The following is a 13,112-nucleotide window of genomic DNA, read 5'->3' as shown; positions in this document are numbered from 1 at the left end:
TGCCAAGCCTTGTTTGGAAGGAGTTTGCAAAAAAGTTACGTATGGAATGCCTGAATTAATCTCAGCCACTAGTAATGACTCGGCCCACATTCCAGATCATCAACTGTGAAGGAGCCTCCTAGGCGGGGACTCGCGCACAGTAAACTCATGGTAAAATGGACTGCACATGTTTACTGCCGGTGCCACAGTGCTAAGGAAAAGCAGCTGTTGTAAAGCAAGAGTAGAAGGCCCCAGGCGGGTTACACGTGTGAGCACACGCATGTGCACCCATGTGAGGACGGCGAGGGGGAGGATTCCTGGCGTGCGCAGTCCTAGAACTGCGCTTAGGTATGCTTGGCGCAGGAGGGACTATGCAGAGTCGGTGGTGACCTGGGGTAGGCCTTATGAGATGGACGTACACATGTGAGGGATAGTCAGTGTGCTTACTGTCTTTTCACTGTAGGGACACTCCATTAAATGCCAATGCCAGTGCGCTCACTGTATTGGCATTGTGGGGACACTCCATTAAATGACAATGGGGAAGGAAGGCCTAGGGTGCAACTTCAGTCCTATGGGGTTCACCGAGACTATAGTCACACCAAGGTAACCTACAACCTGTAAAAAAAGAATAATGCAGTAGGTTACAAGAGCATAGTTGTACAACTTATGGGTCACCCAGGGATGTCACTTTTCTCTGACTCAGCTCAGGATTATGGCCAATTACTGCTCTGTCCAGCTGTTTGAGCAGGGCCTTGCATCAATCAGGAAGCTGTCATTCCGTGCCATGAGCAGGCTGAAGACGCCCTGGGAGGAATGTGGGGGAGGAGGGGCTGAGACTTTTAGAGCACGTGGCAACTAACTCCTCGATAATGCCATTTTGAGCTAATCCAGAAGACTGTGCAGGAAGGAAGGGACAGGGGCAAGGAAGTGATGTGGCAATCAGGATAGGCCAGAGGTGCAGACCTACTGGACACTTCCGCCCCCAATTAAAAGGTCCTGCACAGGGGAGCGCTCTCTCTTGGCTGTGCTTCACTGCTGGACACTGGGACTGCTGACGGGCGTCATGGGCAACTGGAAGGAAGAACCCCCTGACTGGCCCCTAGGGCAGGGACTCTGCCCCTGAAGAACTAGTTGGGTGAAATACAGGGCTAGTGCAAGGAGAGAGTGCTGCCCAGAAGAAAAGAAGGGCACCCAGAGGAAAGGCTGGTGCAGGGAGTCAGTGGGACTGGCTCCCCATAACCTGGGACCCTTCAAGGCCAGGCAGCTTGTCACCAGGAGCGAAACGACACCAGAATCACAAAGATCGGCCTTTGGGGACCAGAGATATCAAGGGTAGAAGGACTGCGACCCTTGATCATTCCAGATACAGCGACGAAGCCCGTGAAGCTCCGCTACTGCTCCAGACTTTGTCCCAGGGTGGGCCAGGGCCCAGAGGTTGCCCCAAGGGGAAGAGGAGCCAGGGAGTGCTGCCACACTCCCCCCTCTGGAGGAAGAAGTGGCCCTAAACCCCATTCTGGGGCCCTGTGATGCCTGGCCCGTTCAAGGTGATGGAGGGGGTGGGGGACCGTCGCGCACCCCCCTTGCCGCAGTGGTGTAGGGGTTCCGGACCCCATCCCGAGGCCCCTACAGCCAATGTAAAGTCAGGGAGCACCGTAGCTCTCCCTGTGAACATTGTGGAAAGGGGCCCTGGACCCCATCCTAGGGGTCCTGTAAAGAAGGATGACTGGGGGGTGCCATCGCATCCCCTGTAAGGTGGCCGAAGATCGGAACAGGGGCCTTGGATCCCATCCTGGGGCCCCATGGTAGGAGGATGTCTGTGGCGCTCCCTGAGAAGGTGAGTAAGGGGCCCGGACCCATCCTGAGGCCCCAAAGCTGCAGAGGAGGGCGGGGAGTGCTGTTGCTGGCCATCCGTGGAGCCGGCGGGGCGGCACCACAACGAGGGAGCACTTACCTGGTGTGGGGGTGTCTGGGTGGGACCGGGCACCCCCAAGGCAGAACACCAGGTCTGGCGGCACCACGGCTCTCCCCTGCTCAGCCGGAGAGCCGCTCATTGGATAGGCATCCTGCCCCAGCATGCCTTGTGGTGCACCAGCACTGGTCTGGACCCCTAGCCAGCTTGTGGTGGCCCCAGGAGGATGGGGCCACCACTAAATGAGTGTCCATGGACAGGGGGAGCTGTAGGAGCAGCGCAGCCTCCCCTCAATGCAGTTTGTGTCCCCACTCTCGGTAGGGTGGGACAAAAGAAGTGTACACACCCCCAAGGGTTCCAACGCCAGTTGAAGCACAAGCTGGTTTGGACTTTTGTTCTTTGCTTGTAGGACTGCCTCCTAGGGGTGAGGGATGGTATTTGACAATGTTAATCAACAATAATCTGAATGTTAATCAAGAGTAATTTTAAACTAATCCAAAGGTAATCCAAAAGTAATCCTAACTTTTAAATTACTTATACGTCTCTACACGTTCCTTGTTGATGCTAATTTGAGTAACGAGACTGACAGACACATCTTTGCAAAGTAGATGTACTAAATTGTCAGATTTAGATGCACTCATTTTACATTATAGTTAAATGTTGAATGGGGATACCGGGGATTGTTTTGCCAGGTGGGTTGTGGGATTATATTTCCCCTCGGGGAAGACATGAGAGATTACACAATAAGAAAAAAAGCACAGACTGGGCATTCATTTATTGAGTGTCATGCTTGCGTTCTCGTGAATGGGGATTACAAGCCCATACCACCTCCCTTGGGTAAGCTTTGGACTGCTCTGCAACGCTACCCTATGAGAGTCAAGCGCTACAATGAGGTGTTTGGTTCCCAGTGATGGTCACGTTCGGACCCATTACTTGTGCAGGCCACACAATGAATGACCCATCTTCCAACAATTAGTGTGCTGTCTTCAGCGGGATAAGCAAGCCCAGCCGTGGGTCCCATGAACACGGTCAAGACTGATTTGCATACGGCTGGGTCCAAACTGGGGAGACATGTTGTGCAAAGTAACAGTAGACTCTGATGCTGCCTAGAGTAATAACACACAACTGAGATTAATTCAAGCATTCGATCTATCATTTTTTGTATACTCCTGTTTCAATGAGCACTACTTTTTCAAGGAGAACCGAAAGTCAAAAAATGTGATCTGACTGCCTGATGTCTTTAGTCCTTTCCATATGGAACGTTAGGCAATTGCAAATGTCCACGGAATGTAGTGCCCTCATGTCTCCATTACATGATTTAATGAATGATTGAAGGAATACTGGTTTGTTATATGAAAATCTGATCTAATGGAACTCTGGGAATAAACTATGTATTTCCTCATAAAAAGACTATGTGCTTGTGGAATCATATTAGAACCTCCCTGATGGTTGAGGGCTTGCAACTCCCTGACTCATGTTGCTTAGCACAGGGCCTGAAATAGCCCCACTTTCCAGCAAAACTATTTGACTTCAGCCTGACGAATATGCTCAAAGGTGACTCTTCATGACATTGTAATGTACCGTATTGAGCTCCCACATGACTGGCAGAAAACATAATGGAGCAACACCTCTGACCAGTCCCTCAAGATGCTACCTGATGATCCTCTGTGAGAAAAGAAATGAGCCTTCAGCAGATCTCAGAACCTAGAAAAAGATGTATGCTGAACTCAAACATAGCTATGTTGAAGGTCCAACTTGGCCAGATGAAGTAAATATGGTAAATGTTCACATGGCAGTGATACGGGGGGTGGGAGGCTGAGAATTTGCAAAACGTGGAAGGGAACAAAGTGTCAAATAAGTCCTGGAAATGGAGAAGAAATTTACTGAGATGAAATGGCAGGTGGTGAGGAGAAAACAGAAGTTTTAGTAGGACGAGATGACTACTCAAGTACATAAGATGAATAATGTCATGGAGGTTTATCAACCCATCACCCCCCCCCCCCCCGGACCCCCACCAAATATTCGCTAAGAACCAATAGGGTAGAAGTTATTGCTTTGGCAGGTTGTTGCTCACTCTACACCTTTATTGACAAGTCAGATTGGTGAGAAGTGGGTGGGACAAATTTAACATTATCTGACATTGAACATGAGGGATATTGTGGGGTCAAATTACAAGTGCCTGGTATCTTGAAGTTGCTCTTGGATTTAAAGAAAGGAAGGCTGTGGGAAAAGGGCTAAACTTTATTGAGATAGAAAGGACAGCATGCATGGGGAATGATCCTAGACCCAATCATCTCATCAATTGTTGCTTACAGCTAATGCACATGTTGATAATTGGACAAGCAAATATCCTACATTGTTTTAGGGGAAGTTAGGTTGTCTACGTAGGTTTGAACACCACATTGTGTTGAAGGAAGTTTACTGAAAGTGCACAAGGTCAGAAGCATTTCTTTGGCACTACGAGCACAACTGAAAGAGGAACTGGAAAGACTGTGTGAAAATGGAGTGATGGAGCCAATAGAGATGACCGAATGGCTTAGTCCAGCGGTTTTAGCCAAGAAAACTAATGGGAAATTGTGCATGTGATTGGACTTGAGAGATTTAAATGAAAGTATTTGGGAGGATCGGCATCCACTTCTACGATAAATTAGATGTTGCATGAAGGAAGCCATTTTTTAGGAGGTAGGAGGATGTCTGATAGCTCTGTGGTGCTCCCTGAGAAGGTGAGGAAGGGCCCCGGACCCATCCTGAGGCCCCAAAGCTGCAGGAGGAGGGCGGGGAGTGCTGTTGCTGGCCATCTGGGGAGCAGGCGGGGGCGCCAGGGGTGGGCTGCACCACAATGAGGGAGCACTTACCTGGTGTGGGGGTGTCTGGGTGGGACCGGGCACCCCCAAGGCAGAACACCAGGTCTGGCGGCACCACGGCTCTCCCCTGTTCAGCGGGAGAGCCGCTCATTGGATAGGCATCCTGCCCCAGCATGCCTTGTGGTGCACCAGCACTGGTCCGGGCCCCTAGCCAGCTTGTGGTGGCCCCAAGAAAATGGGGCCACCACCAAATGAGTGTCCATGGACAAGGGGAGCTGTAGGAGCAGCGCAGCCTCCCCTCAATGCAGTTTGTGTCCCCGCTCTCGGTAGGGTGGGACAAAAGAAGTGTAAACACCCCCAAGGGTTCCAACGCCAGGTGAAGCACAAGCTTGTTTGGACTTTTGTTCTTTGCTTGTAGGACTGCCTCCTAGGGGTGTGGGATGGTATTTGACAATGTTAATCAACAATAATCTGAATGTTAATCGAGAGTAATTTTAAAGTAATCCAAAGGTAATCCAAAAGTAATCCTAACTTTTAAATTACTTATACGTCTCTACACGTTCCTTGTTGATGCTAATTTGAGTAACAAGACTGACAGACACATCTTTGCAAAGTAGATGTACTTAATTGTCAGATTTAGATGCACTCATTCTACATTATAGTCAAATGTTGCATGGGGATACCGGGGATTGTTTTGCCACGTGGGTTGTGGGATTATATTTCCCCTCGGGGAAGACATGAGAGATTACACAATAAGAAAAAAAGCACAGACTGGGCATTCATTTATTGAGTGTCATGCTTGTTTGCTCGTGAATGGGGATTACAAGCCCATACCACCTCCCATGAGTAAACTTTGGACTGCTCTGCAACAATACTCTATGAGAGTCAAGCGCTACAATGAGGTGTTTGGTTCCCAGTGGTGGTCGCGTTCGGACCCATTACTTGTGCAGGCCACACAATGAATGACCCATCTTCCAACAATTAGTGTGCTGTTTTCAGCGGGATGAGTAAGCCCAGACGTTGGTCCCATGAACACGGTCAAGACTGATTTGCATACGGCTGGGTCCAAACTGGGGAGACATGGTGTGCAAAGTAACAATAGACTCTGATGCTGCCTACAGTAATAACACACGGCTGAGATTAATTCAAGCATTCCATCTATCATTTTTTGTATACTTCTGTTTGAATGAGCACTACTTTTTCATGGAGAACCGAAAGTCAAATTTTTTTATCTGCCTGCCTGATGTCTTTAGTCCTTTCCATATGGAACGTTAGGCAATTGCAAATGTCCACGGAACGTAGTGCCCTCATGTCTCCATTACATGATTTAATGAATGATTGAAGGAATACTAGTTTGTTATATGAAAATCTGATCTAATGGAACTCTGGGAATAAACTATGTATTTCCTCATAAAAAGGACTATGTGCTTGTGGAATCATATTAGAACCTCCCTGATGGTTGAGGGCTTGCAACTCCCTGACTCATGCTGCTTAGCACAGGGCCTGAAATAGCCCCACTTTCCAGCAAAAATATTTGACTTCAGCCTGACGAATATGCTCAAAGGTGACTCTTCATGACATTGTAATGTACCGTATTGAGCTCCCACATGACTGGTAGAAAACATAATGGAGCAACACCTCTGACCAGTCCCTCAAGATGCTACCTGATGATCCTCTGTGATAAAAGAAATGAGCCTTCAGCAGATCTCAGAACCTGGAAAAAGATGTATGCTAAACTCAAACATAGCTATGTTGAAAGTCCAACTTGGCCAGATGAAGTAAATATGGTAAATGTTCAGATGGCAGTGATACGGGAGGGGCTGAGACTTTGCAAAACGTGGAAGGAAACAAAGTGTCAAATAAGTTCTGGAAATGGAGAAGAAATTTACTGAGATGAAATGGCAGGTGGTGAGGAGAAAACAGAAGTTTAAGTAAGACGAGATGACTACTCAAGTATATAAGATGAATAATGTAATGGAGGTTTATCACCCCATCACCCCCTCCCCCCCAAATATTCGCTAAGAACCAATAGGGTAGAAGTTATTGCTTTGGCAGGTTGTTGCTCACTCTACACCTTTATTGACTAGTCAGATTGGTGAGATGTGGGTGGAACAAATTTAATATCATCTGACAATGAACATGAGGGATATTGTGGGGTCAAATTAAAAGTGCCTGGTATCTTGAAGTGGCTCTTGGATTTAAAGAAAGGAAGGCTGTGGGAAAAGGGCTAAACTTTATTGAGGTAGAAAGGACAGAATGCATGGGGAATGATCCTAGACCCATTCATCTCATCAATTGTTGCTTACAGCTAATGCACATGTTGATAATTGGACAAGCAAATATCCTACATTGTTTTAGGGGAAGTTATGTTGTCTAAGTAGGTTTGAATACCACAATGTGTTGAAGGGAGTTTACCGGAAGTGCACAAGGTCAGAAGAATTTCTTTGGCACTATGAGCACAACTGAAAGAGGAATTATAACGACTGTGTGAAAATAAAGTGATAGAGCCAACAGAGATGACCGAATGGCTTAGTCCAGCGGTTTTAGCCAAGAAAACTAATGGGAAATTGTGCATGTGATTTGACTTGAGAGATTTAAATGAAAGTATTTGGGAGTATCGGCATCCACTTCTACGATAAATGAGATGTTGCGTGAAGGAAGCCATTTTTTAATCTCCTTACTTATTCAGTGCTTATCATCAAGTATAATTACACTCTGACTCCAAAAACGTAATATCATTCATAACACTGGAAGGGACTTTCCGGCTTATAAGAATGCCTTTCAAATTGGTTGTGGTGTCTGCTAGGGATTCAGAATGTGTTAGCTGGATTAACTGATGTGTTATTCTTCCAGGATGATATACTAATGTGGAAACAACTAAGATGGAACATGATGAAAAATTGGAAGAGGTGTTTTGATTACAGAAAGTTGAAACATCTTGAACATACATTATCTAGTGAAGCCCAAACTGAAGCTGGTGAAGGCAGTTGAAAATGCACCATTTCCTCTAAACAAGGAACAGATGCACTTTTTCATGGACTGGCAGAGTACTATGCAAAAATGTGTAGACTATTTTGCTCAAAAGGGCCATACTGTAAGGATATTGATGAAGGGGAATAGGTTTTACTGGACTGCAGAATGCCAGAATGCGTTTTAACAAATCAAGGACTGCATTGTGAAGTAAGCAAACCTGGCACCATTTTATCCAGAGGTGTGGAATTCTTATAGCCCGAAGCCCAGGAAATTTTGTTTGAGGTCAAGGGTAACACGTTTTTATGTTTATTTTGTCCCTGGGACATGTAGGCCCAACTCCCTGCAGCACAAACCCTTTGGCTGCCAGTCTACAGTACCATATTATGAATCAGGGAAGGGCATTGTCTACAATTAAGTCAACATTTGTGTCCATATGTTAATGCTGTTCAAACTGTATCTGTGGTTCATTAATGCAAAGTCGACTTGCACTAGCGAGAGTGGCTCCAGTATAAAAATATGTATACACATTTGCAAAGTTTAACAATTTGAGGCTACGTACAATGCTCCCAGTAAGCTCTCTGGTTTGACAGTATGCTCTCTGGTTTGATGCAAATGTGTGCAGAAGCTTGAAAGAAAGATTGGCGATTCTTTGCTTTCAGAAAAAAATGTTCACAAAAAACTTCAAGTAGGGAAAAATGTTTTGCTAAACTGTTTAATTTAGGTACTATTTCTTTAAAACATCATTCAGTAAAATAAGTTGATGCATGCTACTGTTCCCCAAAAAAATTCATAATGGACAAATCGGTGTAACCAGTTCCAACAAGAGTATGGGTGACACGAAGATAAACAAGCATTGGCAAAACCAACAGGTGTGACATTGATGGTCAGCATTTTGGTTTTGTCAATGTGTGTCTTGTTTTGACATGGTTTTTATAAAACTTTATTGTGGTGATAGGTGCCAGACCCACACCATCATAAACATTGGCAAAAAGCAAAAATATTTTTGGTCTCAAAAAGCACACCTTGCCACTTTAGTTCTGGGTGCTGAACAAAACTACTTCATGATCCAATATGCTCTTTGTGAAAGAGTAAAACACTGTCAGTGAACCCAACCGAAAAATCGAGAGAGAGATAGAATTTTAATACAACCATAAGGTTCTAGACAACCAATTAGATGAAGAAAATCACAATAACGCATCCAATATGTGTTCTTGCATTAGTGCATATTTACAGCTTTCATGAATTCACAATAATTTACAGAAGTATGCCAGGAAATCACAATCCTAAAAATTATTTGAGAACTGTATTTCAGCACAAGCAATTATGTGTAGACTTGCACACGTGAAAATCTGTTGAGCATTTACAAGTTCACTTTCAACCTAACCACTTTTTCCCAACCCTGGAGGGATTTTTACTTGAGGAGTACATTTCCACCCTTTCGCGATGTGAAAAAAGATTAGAGACGAACTGGTGAACACCCCTAAAACATGCAAGTTAGTAGGTTTGCACAGACTCAAAAGGGCATTCCAACCCTAGAACTACTGCTTACCCCTCTCTCCAGCATCAGGATGTAGATCTGCTGAAAGGTGCCAAAATAAGGAACTCGCTAGTATTCAAGCCCTACTACAGTATGAGCACTGGCATAAACAGGGAGCCTATTATCGGAGCCCTTATATAATGATATTGCTGCCATAATTTGGTGGCTTTTTTTTTTTTTTGCAGGACAAGCAGATTTACTATGCAAACTGTCCCATCTAAATGTAGATATTTTATTAAATTCCAAACCACTGCACATGACAAAAACCATTGTAGTTACGGATGCAAGCACATACGGTTTGGGAGCTGTACTTATACAACTAAGAGATGGACATAAGAGAATAGCTGCTTTCGCATGTTAGGGGGTCAAGAGAGTACATATTCTATGATATAAAAAGACAAACTGCTGATGGAAGTGCAGCAATTTAGAACTGATGTTTGGGGTAGTTTATCTAAACTACGTACTTAGCATAAATCATTGGTAAGCTAATTTTCTAAAAAAGGAACAGGCAATGCCATCTCACAAATTGCCAAGTGGTTATACCATTTGCAACAGTATATGTTCACACTGCAGTATTACCAGCATAAGAAATGTCAGTGCTGATTTTCTTTCCAGATTACTTTTGCGAAGTGTAATGCAAGATGAAGAGGATGAATGGATAGTGGTGGAAATGGAACAATGTTGCAGGGGTGCCATTCTTGAAGAGGACTGGAGAAGGGCATTACTTGAGGATGAAACAATGCAACAATTGATCAAATTTCTATCACACAATGTGAACTTAAGTGTTATCAATGAGTAAGGATTGAATGATTATAAATTGGTGTTGTCTTAATTGTCAGTTGTAAGAAGATCCAAGAGATTGAGAGTCCCACTGAATTTAAGTCAAAGATTGTTGAACGTATTGCACAAGGGTCATGGTGGCATATCTGCCATATAGAGGAGAGCTTGAGTCAACTTTTGGTGCCAGGTGTAGATCTGGTGAGTGAATGATTTTGGTGCAATTGTATATCTTGCACAGACAGTGACAAGTCTCATATGTCTGTTTAAACTCCTATAGTGCATGTCAAGTTTCCTAAAGGAGCATGGGAAAAGATACGCCATGACATTTCTGGTCCTTTTTGGTGCCCTGGTATTGAAGAATAATATGCTATGGTAATGATGGATTATTTTCCTAGTGGGAAGAGGTTAATTTTGTAAAAAGAAATTCAGAAGAGATGGATGTCTAGGGACAGCAATTACAGACAATAACCCACAATTCGAGGATGAAGAATGCCAGTCTTTCCTGAGGTAAGAAGGTATCAAGTATAACAGGATTTCTCTTTATTATACAAGAGAGAATGGGTTAGTGGAACGTTTTAACCGTGTTCTTACGGAAAGTGTACAGTTCACAATATGGTATGGTTTGGATTGGAAGCAAGTCTGGAATATGGTGTGGACTCAAGAACAACTCCACACTCCGTTACAGGAGTATCACCTTTTCGGTTGTTGAAAGGAAGAGTAACCTGTACTAGGAGTACACCTGCTTGGTTGGAAAAAATGAATGGTGGTGATGAGAGCAAAGAATTGATTGCATAAAAAGTAGGTTATCATCAAGACGGTAGGTATAATGAAACATTGAGACAAGATAATCCAAAGTTCATGAAGGGTGATCCTATAAACCAAGGTCCAGAATATTGTGGTAAGAAAGGTTCCACTAAGTGGTCAGTTCCAAAAGAAGTGAGTGAAGTTAGGAAATTTTCATTGGGGTTGAAGGTTCGCAAGAAGTGGAATTTTAGAAAGTTAACTAAATGCAATGAGCTGCAACAGCAAGCTTGGCTCAAGAGAGCTCACTGGTTTGTGACGCAAGAAATAGATGTGAGGGCCAGCATGAACAACAGTTCCTATTGCTGCTTATGAGTAGATGCCACAAGGGAATACTTTATCCACAGTTAACCCCAGTCTGTAAAGACGTTGCAGGCATGAGTCTGTAGACCCTTTATTGCTGTTGATGAGCTTGTTGTTGAGTTATCAGAAGAGTTGGTGTCCTTGTGAAATTAAGTACCTTGTGCAGGAAAGTGCCTTCTTTGGCATGGCCACATCCTCACTTTATTTACCTGATATCTGATGCTACCTTGATTGAGCGTAAGCTGGGATTCTGCTAACCAGGCCCCAGCACCTGTGTTCTTTCCCTAAACTGTACAATTGCTTCCACAATTGGCACACCTCTGGCACACAACTAAGTCCCTTGTAAAAGGTACTAGTGGTACCAAGGGCCCTGTGGCCAGTGAGGGTCGCAAATGGCTACAGGATGTATTGTGCTACCCTAATAGACCCCTTACCAAACACATGCACACTGGCATTGCAGATTGTGTGTGTTGGTGGGGACAAAAAGGTAAAGTCAACATGGCATTTCTCCCTGGGTCGTATGCCCAAAAACACTGACTGTGGCATAGGTATGTCACCCCTCTAGGAGGCCTTACAGCCCTAAGGCAGGGTGCACTACACCATAGGTGAGAGCATTGCTGCATGAGCAATATGCCCCTACAGTGTCTAAGTTCATTCTTAGACCCTGTAAGTGCAGTGTACCCATGCTGAGTACGTGGGCTGGGAGTATGTAATTACGAGTCCACAGCTCCATGATGGCTTCACAGAAGACTGGGAAGTTGGTATCAAACTTCTTAGATCAATGAACCCATACTTATGCCAGTGCTGGATTAACTGTAAAATGCACATAAAGGGCATCTTAGAGATGCCCCCTGACATTCACCCACTCTCTAATGTGTGGCTGATCAGTCTATGCCAGCCTGCCACAAGGTTCTGACCCCATGGGGCGAGAGCCTTTGTGCTCTCAGGAGTCAGGGAAAAAGCCTGCACTAGGTGGAAATGTTTCACACCTCCCCCCCTTCAGGAACAGCAACACTTGGCGGTGAGCCTCAAAGGCTTCTGCCTTCTGTTATGCTGCCTCCGGCCACTCCAGCCAGTGTAGATGCCTGTCCCCGAACCAGGCCCCATGTTTAGGCAGCAGGTCTGGCGGAAAGTTAGTAAACACCAGGAGGAGTGTCCACCCCAGCTTGGATCACCCCTAGGGTGTCCAGAGCTGAGGGGAACCCATCCTAGCAGAATACAACATTTGTTTTGGAGGGAGATAGTCAATAGGGTTAGGTATGTGACCACCTCCCCAAAGGGAGTGGGCACAGGAAGGGTGTAGCCACTATAAGGGTTAGTCGCCATTGGCTACTGTTCCTCTGATCCCCGTAGTGACCCTAAATCTAGCATTTAGGAGCAGCTCTGAACCTTGGTTTTCTGATTCCCGGCCACCTAAAAGAAGTGGAACTGAAGAAATGCCACAGCAGTGAGGACGCGAGACGACAACTGACTTGACCCCCAACCCTACCGACCTGTGCAGCCTCAAGACTTCTGCTACAAGAAGACAACATCCTTCAGGTCCAGCAACCTCTACAAACCCCCAGAGGACTGCCTGTCTACCTAAGGACCAAGAACCGCCAAGGACAGTGGCCCTGTCCACAACGAAACCTCCAACAAGGACTCCAGAACTCTCCGACCCGCAAGTCCTGACCACTCTGCACCAGACAACCACAGTATGAGTCAAGGTGGCCCACATGACCAGAGATAATCCCTAGGCGATTCTGACCACAAGTCCACCCTAGGTTAACTCCTCCTGGCCACCACCACGAAGCCTGCAGCCTGAATCCAGAGGACCCCCCGTCTGCGACCGGATCCGGTGAAGATACCAGATGCCTAAAGGAACCCCTGCACCCACAGCCCCCTGACCTTGGGCAACCCAGCCAATGGTCAATCAATGTACAGAAGAACCTCAACTTACCTGTCCAGCTGCTAGTCTACTTCGGTCGACTCCCTGGACCAAGCCTGGAGCCTCTTATGAACCCAGAGTTCCTCAGTGAAAAGCATT

General features: G+C 45.6%; 1 protein-coding gene across 1 annotated transcript in view; it reads right to left on the bottom strand.

Annotated features, from left to right (window-relative positions):
- Positions 1-13,112, bottom strand: part of WWP1 (WW domain containing E3 ubiquitin protein ligase 1) — a 711,039-nt gene that overhangs the window by 301,070 nt on the left and 396,857 nt on the right. The window lies entirely within an intron of this gene.

This window comes from Pleurodeles waltl, chromosome 2_2, assembly GCF_031143425.1.
Source record: "Pleurodeles waltl isolate 20211129_DDA chromosome 2_2, aPleWal1.hap1.20221129, whole genome shotgun sequence".
NCBI classification, from domain to species: Eukaryota; Metazoa; Chordata; class Amphibia; order Caudata; family Salamandridae; genus Pleurodeles; species Pleurodeles waltl.
Note: the sequence above shows the minus strand (reverse complement) of the source record. Positions and strands in the feature narration are given on the sequence as shown.